Consider the following 15,631-nt stretch of genomic DNA (forward strand, 5'->3'; position numbering starts at 1 on the left):
CTGATCAACAAAGGGGAACAATAGGTCCCCTGGGGGAGGAGGCCTATGGAGGGGGGGATGTGTCATGAATAAAGAAAAGAAATGGCCCTGTGACACCCTCCCCCAGAGAGCAAGAGCTGAGGGCTTGATAACCAAATGACTATTTCCCTTTAACACCCTCCTCTGTGAAAAAAATCATGCATTAATCAAATTATCCTTATCAACTGCCTATTTCTGTGGGACCCAGGGGCTCTACTGAAGTGCTTTGTATGTGAATTGCTTTACCCTTTAACAACACTTTTTCCTCCTTGAGTGAGGGTGTGCTTTGCACATACTTTAATAATAGAAGCAAAAGAGAGAGAAAGAAATCTTGAAAAGGTCATTTATTTTATCTATATATCAAAAATATAACTACATGTGTGATTCTGCCTCCCCTTAACACAGGGAATAGTGTTGTAATTAGCTGAATATATTGCTTAACTTGAGAGACTTCTGCATAAGAGTTATTTCCCCCTTTAGTCACTCCATTTTAACAGCTTCATTTGAGTTTTGTATCCTGAGGTTTATCCTATTTCAAATTTTCCTATCAAACTTCTTATATTTACAATGGAGCTTGAGACTTAAAACAGGAGTTCTTAACCTGGATCTGTGCATGCCCGTAGGTTGTGGGATGATATCATTTGTGATAAGAATATGTGTATACTTACTAGCTTGTGTTTGTATGGGCTGCCCTACAGAATTTTGGATCTGGGGAGAAAAGTTACCTTTTTCTTTCTTGAGAGGTTTTTGCTATCGGGCGCATGTACTCGCCAGAAAGATAGAGAGAGACAGAGAGACAGAAAGCGAGAAATCAACCCCCTAGGGAGGATGGCCACACTGCAATTCCTTCTCCTCCATTCTCCTCTTGAGATCTTGGGTACGCAGGCAAACGCACCCAGCATGAGTTTAAGCCACTGGGTCTGGTACTCGAACTGCGGTTGACTACATGGGAGTTCAACGACACAGCCATACTACATGGGAGTTCAACGACATAGCCATTACGCTAACTGCTGGTCCTGAGAAAAGTTACTTTTGAGCCAGCTCTGTGGCCTAGTAATTGGAACAGCTGGCTCCCACGTGGTCGACTCCATGGCTCAAATCTCACCCATGGTGCCTAGAAAAAGATGCCAGCTATGTGTGTATGTGTGCCCCAAACCCCAATAGGTTGGAGAAAAAAAAGATTGAGGCGTGATCACGCTCCTTTGGGGGAGGGGTGATGCTTTCTCCCTCTTCCTTCCTCTCTCTCTCTCTCTCTCTCTCTCTCCCAGGTGAGCACATATGCCCTTGGGTAATTTTTTTAAAAACTTTTTTATTTATATCCTTTTGCATCTTTTGAATCACTTACAAATATTTTCTTTTAAAAGTAAATAAAATGCTTTAAAATTAAAACCAAAGCAAGAAAGTAGGCCCTGTTTGCAGGGTGATAGGTGGGTTGGTACAGGTTGAGACTGGAGTGGATATTTTCTTATAAGAAGCATGGTCCCCTAGGAAAGAGGCTAGGCTATATAGCTATGACTGTAGTGAAGCCTCTGGCTCATGACCAGACACATTGTGTGCGCTCAAAAAAATTTGACATCGCCAAGCCTCAGTGGTGCAGGTGGGCGTGATGAACTGCAGTGCTGAAAGCTACATGACTGACTATGGATTCAGAACCCTGGTTGACCTGAAACATGCTGGATGCTCATGAGAGTAGTAGCCCAAATCCCTAATGAGCTGAAGGAAGGGGATGGTGGTATAATGAGATCCTGTTGAAAGTGCCTGTCTGTATTGCTTTTTCTCTCTTGCCCACATATACTCAATATGATGAATAAAATAAACTTTCTAATAAATTGGCAGATGAATGGATGGGACACAACCTCTTCCTCAGGTGTGTTGGGATTTATTAAGATTGAGAACACCTGGACAACAAGAAGGGCAACCTTTAGGGAAGCAGTTCCTCGATGTCTGCTCTACATCTGTAAGTCTCCTTCAAGTCTCCATAGAGACTTCCTTGATCTTCCTTTCTGAGGCTCTCTGAGATATCCTATGGGTTAAAGCTCATTTCTTTCCTCTGTGCTCCTGCAGCATTTTAAATAATGTGTTCTTATAGGATTTACTTCAATCTGTTTTGTGGTTTAGATATTAATTTGTGTATTGATCTCTCGCAAGATTGAAAAAAGTCTGTAGCTCGAACTCTTTCTGAGCCAGCTCTGTCTGGTCCCCTCACTGCCAGCACAATGTCTGGCAAGTAAGAGGTGGCTAATGAATATAGATGATCCACAATAGAGGCAACCCTGCTCTCTTTACAGGACACCCTGGGTAGGAATGTGCTCTAGATTATACAACAGATGACATTGGCCTTGTGGGTGATAATAGCCACAGAAACAGGCCTTAATTGGGCCACCTTCTAGTGAGTCATTTGATTTACTTAGGTGTTTAGAAGAACGTCTCTCATTAGTCAGCCAGGCACTAGCAAATAGACTCAGCAAATAGTCTGTATTTCTTAGCTATCCAGTCCAGGGCCCCAGGCTTAGACCAGGGCTGGTGCCTTCATGCTTCTCCTTCTTCCTCCTATACACACAACAGGCCTCATTAAGCAAACACACTCGGTTTTCCATTCAAACCCAGTATGACCTCAAAGCTTCTCTTAAGTGGCAGCAGCTACTTACCAATCAGCTGAGATTGGCACACAAGGTAAAATCTCCTTGCCATCCCTGGCCTAGAATGGCTTCACACTCCTTGGAACAAAGCATCCTACCAGCACATTACAGAAGCCCACCCAAGGGTATTGAGATCCAGGCATATTCTCGGCCTACAAAGGGGTGATCAAGTCACTTGGGAATCTGAGATACCAATGGGCAAGTTCATCGGCTCTGGCAGTACTAAGCCCTGACCAGTGCTAGTAAGCAGATTGGGGAGGCAGAACTGGAATTCCAATGAACTGGAATTCAATTAATCAAAACCTCAAGTCACTGGAAACCTACTGTCTTACTCCTTCCTTCTACTTTCCTCCCCAAACAAGAAACACATTATTTTTTTTTGTGAGGGGGGAGATATGGGTGAAAACTCTTATCAGAATCTCTGTCTTATTTTTATTCACAGTATTACTAGAAAGCACACATGAGAGAGAAAAAGAGAAAGGCAGAGAAAGGCATCCACCACAGGGATGGTCATGCCATGATCCCCTTCCTCCAGCCCACCAGGATCCTGGACACGTGTTTTTGTGCCCACCACATTTGCAGGCTGACCAAGTCAGGGACTTGAACAGGATTCATATTGTGACTTTCAGCTTCACAGTCCCATATATTGCCGACTGTGCCTTGGAAGCTGGGCAGGATTTCTGTTTTAAAACAGCATTACCAGAGCACATCCTGAAGTCAGACCACACTGAGCTTAATCTGCTGCATCCTTCTCTGCCATGACTTCCACCTCCCATGTTTGGATAAGTATCCAATGGTGTTCACAATTATGATCTGTGAGCCTCCAAGTCCTTGAACAGAGACTTAACACACATTTATCACTACCATCTTCACATCCATTTAGAGTAAGAGTCAGCAAACTACAGATTGAGGGCCAAATTTAGCTCACCACCTTCCTTTTCTTAAAAAAAAAAAAATTCCATTGCCAGAGCACATGTACTCTCACCAGAGAAATAGAGAAAAAGTGGAGGAAAGCACACCAATGGGGTATAGTCATGCCAGAATCCCTTCTTCATTTCTCCATCTTGTCCAGACATTGAGCACACATGCACAAATGCCTGATGTGTTTTTCAAGCCACTGGAGCTGGTATTCAAATTGTGGTTTGTCACGTGAGATCTGACTTGCCAGAGAACATGTACTCTCACCAGAGAAATAGAGAAAAAGTGGAGGAAAGCACACCAATGGGGTATAGTCATGCCAGAATCCCTTCTTCATTTCTCCATCTTGTCCAGACATTGAGCACACATGCACAAATGCCTGATGTGTTTTTCAAGCCACTGGAGCTGGTATTCAAATTGTGGTTTGTCACGTGAGATCTGACTCCCTTAACCACTAGGTTACCAGGCCAGCCCTAACCACCATTTTTTATAAATAAAGTTTATTGGCATATATCCTTGTTTATTCATTTACATAGTGTGTGTGCTGATTTTATGCAACAATGGTAGAGTTGTATCTTTGCAACAGAGAGCAAGCATTTGGCTCTGAAAACCTAAAATATGTATCATCTGGCCATTTATAGAAGTTAGTGGATCCCTATTTTGTATTGCTCTGGGAGCTTGTCCCAAACCAGTGATTAATGTTCCCTCTTTCCTTCTCTTCTTCTCTTCTCCTCCCCTTCACACACACACACACACACACACACACATTGCTCAGGGGAAGCCAGTACTGGCTGGGAACAGGAGCAGGTGGGAAAGCAGATTTAAATACTCTTCTTGGACCTGACCATATTTCTATGAACACAGAGCCAGAGAACTGTGTACTTCAAGGTGTGCATTTGTGGGACAAAGGTTAAAGTCAATGTGAGAAAAATGTGTGCTCTGAATGTGTGTGTGTGTGTGTGTGTGTGTGTGTGTGTGTGTGTGGTGTGTTTAAATGTTTTCACCATAAGGCACATACACTAGCTGGGGAGAGATAGTAAGAGAAAAAGTGAGAAATCATCCCCCAGAGAGGTTGGCCATGCTATAATACCTTCTCCCATTCTCCTGGAATTTTGGGCATGCATACACATGCACCCAGCATGATTTTCAAGCCACCAGGCCTGAGGCTTGAACTATGGTCAACCATGTGAGAATCCGGCACCTAAACTGCCATGCCACCTGTCGGCCTCTGAAGTTGTTTTTAGTACATATAATAAAAGGGCTGTCATCCACAAGAATATCACTAATTTTAGGCTGAATTAGAAGACCCACTAGCTCCTTTCCAACCCAAAAAACTTTCAATTCTCTAGCTCTATTTTCAGCTGCAGTAGGGGTGGGGATAGGGCAGGATGTGACCCATAGGGAGAATTGTTATAGACATGTCTTCACTTTCCTCCCTCTCTATCCATCAACTAGTTCTCATGGAAAAACCACTATAGGCACAATTCCTAAACCCTCAATAAAAAAATGTTTTCATATTTGAATATTTGTGGGGTATTTTTGCGTTTTTCTTTTTAAATTTACATTTAATCACTGTACGTCTTTTTTATTATTTTTAAATTATTTTATTGAACTTTATTTTAATTTGATCAGAGAGGGACAGAATGAGAAAGAGAGGGAAAGCGAGAAAGCAAGCTTCCAGGTCCAGGACTTGAGCCGCAGTTGGCCAGATGGAAGTCCAGCGCTCTTAATCACCACACTACCTACCGGGCCCAGTCACTGTACATCTTTACAGTGTGTTGCATGGTTTTTTCTAGCATAAATATAGAGTTATTCAGACCAACAGTTAGAGTAATGGCTATGTCGCTGGACTCCCACGTGGTCGACCGCAGTTCGAGTCCCAGACCCAGTGGCTTAAACTCATGCCGGGCGTGTGTGCGTGTGTGCCTAAGATCCTGAGAGGGGAACGGAGGAGAAGGGATTGCGGTGTGACCATCCCCCCTGGGGAGTGATTTCTCGCTTTCTATCTCTCTGTCTCTCTCTGTCTGTCTGTCAAGCGCACGCACCCTATAGCAAAAACTTTTAAAAAAAATAATAGTGCTTATTAGTCAACTAAAAGATATGACCATGTGCATTATCATCAGCAGAAAACTTGTCATTTTTTGGGGGGGACCAACAGTTAGCATAATGGCTATGTTGCTGGACTCCCATGTAGTCGACCATGGTTCAAGTCCTGGACCCGGTGGCTTAAACTCACGCCAGGTGCATGTGCATATGTGCCCAAGGTCCTGAGGGGAGAATGGAGGAGAAAGGATTGTGGCGTGGCCATCCCCCCTGGGGGGTGATTTCTCACTTTCTGTCTCTCTGTCTCTCTCTGGCTTTCTGGCAAGTGCATGCGCCCTATAGCAAAAAATAGAAATCTCGAAAAAAAAAAAAAGAAAAGAAAACTTGTCATTTTTGTGTCTATTAGTTTTGTTGTATTTTCCCTGATCCCCCACCTCCCACTCCCTATAATCTACTCCCTCCTATCCTGTCTCTAGTATCTACAGATTCCCTCCCTGCTATTATAACTTTCAGTCCTTCAGTTTCTGCTATAGAGTACAGACATTCGATATATATTAAGCAGTGACATACAATGCCTCTCTGTCATAGTCTGGCTTGCTTCGCTTAGAATTAAATCTTCTGTATTCATCCATTTTGTAGCAAATGTCATTATCTCATTGTTTTTAATGGCTGAGTAGTATTCTATAGAGTACATGTGCCACATTTTCTCCATCCACACATCTGTTCTTGTACATTTGGGTTAATTCCATGCCTTAGGAATTGTAAATAATGCTGCAGTAAATATAGATGTACAAGTGTTTTTCTTTTTTTTAAGAATTATTTTATTTAACTTCATTTATTTATTTATTTATTTATTTATTTATTTATTTATTTATTTTTGAGCAGGGAGGGACAGAATGAGAAAGAGAAAGTGATAAAGCAAACAACCAGGTCCAGGATGTGAACCGTGGTCAGTCATATGGGAGTCCAGCACCCTTAACCACCATGCCACCTGTTGGCCCCTGTGCAAGTGTTTTTCTAACTGAGGATTTTCCAATCCTTTGGGTAGATACCTAAAACGGAATTACTGGACCATACGGTAGTTCTATTTGAAGATTTCTGAGGAACCTCCATATCATTCTCCACAGTGGTTATACTAATCTACATTCCCACCAACAATGTAAGAGTATTCCCTCTTCACTGCAGCCTCGTCAGCACTTTTCATCATTTATTGTTTTCATCTTAGCCATTCTGACTGGGGTTAAGTAGTATCTCATTGTGGTTTTAATTTGTATTTCCCTTATGATAAGAGATTTTTAGCATTTTTATATGCTTTTTGAGCATTCGTATGTCTTCCTTGGAGAATTGTCTGTTCAGCTCATTTGCCCATCTTTTAATTGCATTTATTATTATTTTTGCAGGCAACGTGCTGGGGGTTCCCTGTACATTCTGGTTATCGGTCTCTTATTTGAGGCATAGTTTGCAAATATATTCTCCCACTCTGAGGGTTGTATCCTCACTCTAGTTATTATTTCTTATGCTGTGCAGAAGCATTTTAGCCTGATATAGTTCCACTTGTCTATTTTTGGAATCATTGTCTGGGCTTTGGGGGTCTTATTTAAGAAGTCTTTGCCTATCCCAATGTCTCCTAGAGTTTCCCAGTGTTTTTCAGCTGCAGTTTCATAGTTTGAGGTCTTAGGTTTAGATCTTTGATCCATTTTGAGTTAATTTTGGTCAATGATGAGAGGCAGGAGTTCAGATTCATCTTTCCAGAGGTAGAAATCCAGTTTTTCCAGCACCATTTGCTGAAGAGGTTTTACTTTTCCCACTGAATTGACTGGTATCCCTTGTCAAAAATCAGTTGACCATATGTTTGGGAATTTATTTCTGGGGGCTCTATTCTATTCCATTGGTCCACATGTCTGTTTCTGTGTCAGTACCATGCTGTTTTGATTACCACAGCTTTGTGGTATATTTTTGGTCAGAGAGTGAGATTTCACCCACTCCACTCTTCTTGTGTAGAACTGATTTGGCAATATGGGGTCTTTTGTGATTCCAGATGAATTTTATGATTGTCTTTTCTAGATCTGTGAAGAATGTGTCTGGTACTTTGTTTGGCATTGCATTAAATATGTAGATTAATTTGGGTTCAAAAAAAACAAAAATCAGTTGGCTGTATTTCTGTGTTCTTAATTCTGTTCCATTGGTCTACCTGCCTGTTTTTGTGCATACTGTTTTTGACTATCACAGCTTTGTAATATATTTTGAGGTCAGGAAGTGAGATCCCTCCTATTTTATTCCTCTTACACATTATTGCCTTGGCCATATGGGGCTTTTTATGAATCCAGACAAATTTTATGGTTATTTTCCTAGTCTGTGGGGAATATCTCTAGTGGTTTGATAGGAATTGCATTGAATTTGTAGATTAATTAGGGGAGGGTTGACATCTTTATTATATTAATTCTTCCAATCCAGGAACATAGACTGTCTTTCCACTTTTTTGTATTATTTTCATTTTCTTTTTAAAGTTTTTCATAGTTTTCCTGGTAGAGATCTTTTATTTCTTTCATTAGGTTTATTCCTAGGTATCATATTCTTTTGTGGCTATTGTAAATGGGATTTTCATTCAATTCTAACTCAGTTTGTTCATTGTTTGTGTATAAAAATGCAATCAATTTTTAAATGTTGATCATGTTGATTTCATAACCTGCCATTTTACTGTATTCAGTTATCACTTTCAGGAGTTGTTTGTTTGTTTGTTTGCTTTCTTTTGGATTTTCTAAGTATACAATTATATAATTTGTAAAGAGAGATAACTTTACTTCTTATTTTCTTTTTTGAATACCTTTTATTTTATTCTCTTATCTGATTGCATTTGGCTAGCACTGCCAGTATTTATGAAAAAGAGTGTAGAAAATAGCTTGTTTGGGACCAGCAGTTAGCATAACGGCTATGTCACTGGACTCCCACGTAGTTGACCGCGATTCGAGTCCTGGACCCAGTGGCTTAAACTCATGCCAGGCACATGTGCGTGTGTGCCCAAGATCCCTAGAGGAGAATGGAGGAGAAGGGATTGCGGCGTGGCCATCCCCTCTGGGGGTGATTTTTCACTTTCTGTCTCTCTGTCTCTCTCTGCCTGTCTGGTGAGCACACGTGTCCTATAGTAAAATCCTCTTCAAAAAAAAAAAAAAAGAAAAAAGAAAACAAAAAAGAAAATAGCCTTGTTTTCTTCTAGTTTTCATTGGAAAAGCTGAAAAGCTTTCGACTTTTCCACGTTCAGTTTTGTGTTAGCTGTGGGTGTATCATATATGGCTTTTATTGAGGAATATCTTATCTATGCCAATTTTTTTAAAGAGGTTTTTGCTATAGGGCACGTGTGCTCACCAGACAGGCAGAGAGAGACAGAGAGACAGAAAGTGAGAACGACCTCCAGGGGTATGGTCACGCCAGGATCCCTTCTCCTCCATTCTCCTCTCTGGATCTTGGGCACCTACCCTGTGTGAGTTTTAAGCCATCAGGTCTGGGACGCAAACCACAATCAGCCACGTGGGAGTCCAGCGATATAACCACTACGAGATCTGCTGGTCCCTTGTTTGGTAGAATTTTACCGTGTTTGTATTACTTTCATTATTAAAAGAAAATCAGAGACTCAGAGATGGAAGTCACTTGGCTGGGATTGTGTGTTCTTCCAGTTATTGTTGGGACTGGGGCCAGGACCCGAACTCCAGTCTCCTCTCTTTTGACTTCACCATACTACTTTCTCTTGGAGGCTAGCAGCTGGTTTGGGGCAGCAGAAGGCTCTGCCTCCTGCCAGTCTATCCCTTGGCTGCGAAGGGGGGGGTTTTCTTCCCATATTTGTTGTTGTTGCTTTTCGGCTGCCCTGAGGTGTGTCATTAGGTTGTCTATTTGTCATCTTCCCATTTTTTCCTTTCTTTCTTTCTTTCTTTCTTTCTTCCTTTCTTTCTTTCTTCCTTTCTTCTTTCTTTCTCTCTTTCTTTCTTTCTTTCTTTCTTTCTTTCTTTCTTTCTTTCTTTCTTTCTTTCTTTCTTTCTTTCTTTCTCTTTCTTTCTTTCTTTTTTTAGAGCTTTTTGTATAGGGCATGTGCACTAGCCAGAGAGACAGAAAGCAAAAAATCACTCCCCAGGGAGGATGATCATGCTGCAATCCCTTCTCCTCCATTCTTCTCTTGGGATTTTGGGCATGCATATACATGTGCCTGGTATGAGTTTCAAGCCACCAGGTCTGGGACTCGAACTGTGGTAAACTACATGGGAATCTATCAATGTAACCATTATACCATCTGCTAATTCCTCTATTCCTTTTCTTGTGGGCACTAATTGCTATGACTGTCCCTCTTTTGCTGTGTCCCATACGTTATGCAAATTTATCTTTCCACTATCATTATCATTGAAACAATTGATATTTTGATTTCAGTCTCAATTTCTTCAGTAATTGTGAAGCCATTCAGGAATAGGTTGCTTAGTTTCCATGTGTTCATGTATTTTTTAGGGTTCTTTTTGTAGTTTATTTCACGTTTGAGTCTGTTATTGTCAAACATGATGCTGCGTAAATTTCTATCCATTCAAATTTGTAAAGGATTGTTTTGTCCTCTATCATGTGGTCAATCTTCAAAAACATTCCATGTAGGGGTGAGAAAAAATGTGTATTTTGTGGTTGTGGGTGAAATGTTCTATAGATGTCTATCAAGTCCATTTGATTTATGGTATCATTTAGAACTTGTATCTCTTTGCTTATTTCCATCAGTAAAACTCAGAACACATGCTTTCTCACAGCTGGAGACCTCCCTGAATACACAGAGATCATGCATGCCCATGATCCAGTGCTGGCTGGAGTTGGGGGTGGATTGCAATATGAGGAACCTATTGGGTGTGTTGTCTCTCTTTCTTTGGCTCATGGAAAAAAGAAACTTAAAAAAATAATAATGTTGGGGTCCAATCGGTGGCATGGATGTTAAGGCAGCAGGATCCCATATGGCCAACTGTGCAATTTGAGTCCTGGACCCAGCAACTTGAGAAATATGCCTAGCACTGCATGTGTGCTCAAACTCCTGAAAGGAAAGTGGAGAAGAAGGGATTGTGCCATGATCACCCCTGGGGGGATGATTTCTCACCACCTCCTCAGAAAGTGTGTGCACCTATAGCAAACTAAGTAATCATCATCATCATCATCATATCATCATCTGAATTTAGGCCCAATCGTGGTGAACCAAGAGGGTGGGTACTTCTGCACAGTTGCTGGGGCCACATGGGAGGCCTGGATTCAGTTTCTGACCCAACCTACACAGGCCAGATGCAGTGGTATATACATGTGGTTCTGGCTGACTTGGAGGGTGAGAGGAAGGATTGTGATGTGGTGAGACCCTGTCAAAATTGCCTCTCTTTCTCTCATAAAAAGAATGGGAATTCACATAGGAGGGGAGCTGCTCAGAAATACTCTGAAGAACAAAGAAGCGTTTTCCATCTCTCAAAGTCACACCAATATTTCTGTGCTCTCTCTGCTTCTGGTTCATCATCTGTATTATGAAAATTATGGCATTCTTAGTATTCTGGCATCATGAAGATTAAGTAGAACAATTAATGCTAAATAGCATTATGTGTTTGACACATAAGACCTCAACAAATGTTAGATCTTTATCTTGATTACCCTGCCCACTCATGGTACCAGCCCTGATCAAACACACCTTCTCACTGTAGGTGCTGCCAGCCCTGGAATACTGTATATAGGTTGCATCTTCACTTGTGCAATGAGCTAGAGAAGGTTCAGAGAAGGAGTTACTTTGGAGGCAAAAGCTACTGCATAAGGGAATCCAGATCACCTCTTTTCAGTGGGAAAAGACAAAAAAGGTACCATCAAAATGTACAGTTCAATATGTGTGGGAGACTGTATAGTTTATTGGCTAAGGACTTGGAACTCCAGAGTCCAATAAACCAGGGTTTGAATTCTGGCTTACTATCATTTTACTCTAAGGATGTCACTTACCACTCTCTGAGACTCAGTTTCCTCAACTTAAATGGGCACATTAAGACTGTGATTTTGAGAATTAAATGAGAATTGAGTGTGTAAATGGTTTTGTACCGTCTCAATAAATGGTAACCATCATCTTATGGACTTGTTAACTAAATACTGGAATTAGAAAACTGTGGGAATGGTACTCCTCAGAATGTATCTTAGTCAGTTCAGTCGGCTCTAACAAACTATCATGGACTTGGTGACTTATAAGCAACTGAAATCTATTTCTCACAGTTCTACAGGATGGAAATCTGAGATCAGGGTGCCATATGGTTGGGTTATTCTAGGTTGCAGACTGTTAACTTCTCTTTGTGTCCTCACATGACAGAAAGAGATGAGAGAGCTCTGTAGGGTCCTTCTTATAAGGGAACTAATCCTATAATGAGGGCTCCACCGTCATCACATTACCTCCCAAAGGCTTCTCTCCTAATACCATCACATTGGAGGTTAGGATTTCAACTTATGAATTTTTGGGAAATACAAAACATCCATTCTATAGCGGTGTGAAGGAGGCAATGCTACCAGGAATAAAAGGAAAACTCAATGTACCCTACAAAAAGTATCAAGCATATGAATCACAATAATACCAACAGCTGACACATAATAAACACTTATCATGAGCCAGACAACATTCCAAACAGGTTACATACAATAGCTCATAACCACCTTATGCGGAGAATACAACAAATATTGTCATCCCCACCTGACAAACAGAAGAGACTTTGACTTACAGAAGTCAAGGAACTTGACCAAGCTTACAAGACTAGTATATGGAGTTGAGATTTAAACCTAGGCAGTCTGGCAACAATCTATGCACTTAACAATTCTGATATCCTCACAATACATTATATAAGGGGACTTTAAAACTTGGTGGAAAAATGGAATTAAAGTATGAGTTTATTTTTAGTGCAATTTTTAAAAATCCATGCATAGTTTTCCATACTATGTATCTTCCACAAACTCCTTGAAGACCTCCCTTATACAGGTTGAAATGTAAAGTAGCTTCATGAAGTGATTGTGCTATAGTCTGAATGTTTGTATCTCCCCAAATTTCACATGAGAGCATCCTTCATAAAGTTTATGTAAAATGCATATTATAAAAAACCTATGAATTAATTTAACATAGATTTTTATACCCAAATAAATTCATATTTTAATTCCATTTATTCATGAACTTTTTGAAGTACCCATACATGTTGAAATTCTCATCCCTAAGGTAATGATATTTGAAGGTGGAGCATTTTGGAGGTGATTAGGTTATTCAGATTAGTGTCATTGAAAGCGACTACAGAGAGCTAGCTATTGATAGCTCCTTCTATTACTTGAGGATACAATGAAATGGTGCTGTTTATGAACCACAAAGCAGGCCCTAACTGGATGCCAAATCTGCTGATATCTTAATCTTTGACTTCCAGCCTCCAGAACTGTGAGAAAAAAAAATTCTGTTGTTCATAAATTGCCCAGTTCATAGTGTTTTGTTATAGCAGTACAAACAGACTAAGATAGGCTGGATAAAAACCTCAATTATTTTTCCCTAAACTAAATGAAGGGTTTAATGGAGGATATTTAGAACATCCTTTGTTTTTGAGAGTTATATCAAAGCAGCATATCTCTTGTGCCCCTCCCCAAGCCCCATTTTCACTCAATACAGTCTGTCTTTGATCTCATTTCGAAACGTCTTCAGTTTTTGTCAACTCTCCAGAGTAGGTTACACCATCTCACACCAGTCCCCACTTCCATACTTCTCACAATTAAAAAGATATGTGATTATTTGTTTAATATCTGTCTTGTGCACTAGACAGAATGATTTAATGGATCTATTTTGCATATTATTATATCCTCATTCCCTAGCACAGGAGTCATCACCCTGTGGCCTGTGGGCCAAATCTAGGATAGTTTGTTTTTGTAAATAAATTTGTATTGTTCACAGCCATGCTAATTTATTTACATATTATCTATGTCTGCTGTTTTTGCTAAATAGTGGAGTTGAGTAATCACAAATCAACTAGAAATCACAGTGGCCTAAAAAGCCTAAAAATATTTACTGTGCTGCTCTCTACAGAAAAAGTATGCAACCCCTGGCTGGCTCATGGATATTCAGCACATACTCCTTTAATGAATGTATATGCTTATTTATTATTTAACAAACATTTACATACTACTTACTATTCTCAGACATTGTTACAAGTGTCTTAAAAATATCAACTCTATTTATTCCTTATAACAATTCAATTATATCAGCAGTATTATTCCCATGTTATAGAGGAAGACACCAGCAGAGAGCTTCAGTACCTTGCTCAAGGTCAAGGTTGTTGGATTGGCCCCATGGCCTAGTGGTTAAGGGAAACTAATCCCACATGGTTGACTGCATGGTTTGAGTCCCATCCAGGCAACTTAAAAAAAAAAAAAAAAAAAAAAAAAGGGGCATGAAAACCAGTATATAGGTTGCATCTTCACTTGTGCAATGAGCTAGAGAAGGTTCAGAGAAGGAGTTACTTTGGAGGCAAAAGCTACTGCATAAGGGAATCCAGATCACCTCTTTTCAGTGGGAAAAGACAAAAAAGGTACCATCAAAATGTACAGTTCAATATGTGTGGGAGACTGTATAGTTTATTGGCTAAGGACTTGGAACTCCAGAGTCCAATAAACCAGGGTTTGAATTCTGGCTTACTATCATTTTACTCTAAGGATGTCACTTACCACTCTCTGAGACTCAGTTTCCTCAACTTAAATGGGCACATTAAGACTGTGATTTTGAGAATTAAATGAGAATTGAGTGTGTAAATGGTTTTGTACCGTCTCAATAAATGGTAACCATCATCTTATGGACTTGTTAACTAAATACTGGAATTAGAAAACTGTGGGAATGGTACTCCTCAGAATGTATCTTAGTCAGTTCAGTCGGCTCTAACAAACTATCATGGACTTGGTGACTTATAAGCAACTGAAATCTATTTCTCACAGTTCTACAGGATGGAAATCTGAGATCAGGGTGCCATATGGTTGGGTTATTCTAGGTTGCAGACTGTTAACTTCTCTTTGTGTCCTCACATGACAGAAAGAGATGAGAGAGCTCTGTAGGGTCCTTCTTATAAGGGAACTAATCCTATAATGAGGGCTCCACCGTCATCACATTACCTCCCAAAGGCTTCTCTCCTAATACCATCACATTGGAGGTTAGGATTTCAACTTATGAATTTTTGGGAAATACAAAACATCCATTCTATAGCGGTGTGAAGGAGGCAATGCTACCAGGAATAAAAGGAAAACTCAATGTACCCTACAAAAAGTATCAAGCATATGAATCACAATAATACCAACAGCTGACACATAATAAACACTTATCATGAGCCAGACAACATTCCAAACAGGTTACATACAATAGCTCATAACCACCTTATGCGGAGAATACAACAAATATTGTCATCCCCACCTGACAAACAGAAGAGACTTTGACTTACAGAAGTCAAGGAACTTGACCAAGCTTACAAGACTAGTATATGGAGTTGAGATTTAAACCTAGGCAGTCTGGCAACAATCTATGCACTTAACAATTCTGATATCCTCACAATACATTATATAAGGGGACTTTAAAACTTGGTGGAAAAATGGAATTAAAGTATGAGTTTATTTTTAGTGCAATTTTTAAAAATCCATGCATAGTTTTCCATACTATGTATCTTCCACAAACTCCTTGAAGACCTCCCTTATACAGGTTGAAATGTAAAGTAGCTTCATGAAGTGATTGTGCTATAGTCTGAATGTTTGTATCTCCCCAAATTTCACATGAGAGCATCCTTCATAAAGTTTATGTAAAATGCATATTATAAAAAACCTATGAATTAATTTAAAATAGATTTTTATACCCAAATAAATTCATATTTTAATTCCATTTATTCATGAACTTTTTGAAGTACCCATACATGTTGAAATTCTCATCCCTAAGGTAATGATATTTGAAGGTGGAGCATTTTGGAGGTGATTAGGTTATTCAGATTAGTGTC

This window comes from Tupaia chinensis, unplaced genomic scaffold, assembly GCF_000334495.1.
Source record: "Tupaia chinensis unplaced genomic scaffold, TupChi_1.0 Scaffold142402_2, whole genome shotgun sequence".
Lineage (NCBI taxonomy): Eukaryota > Metazoa > Chordata > Mammalia > Scandentia > Tupaiidae > Tupaia > Tupaia belangeri.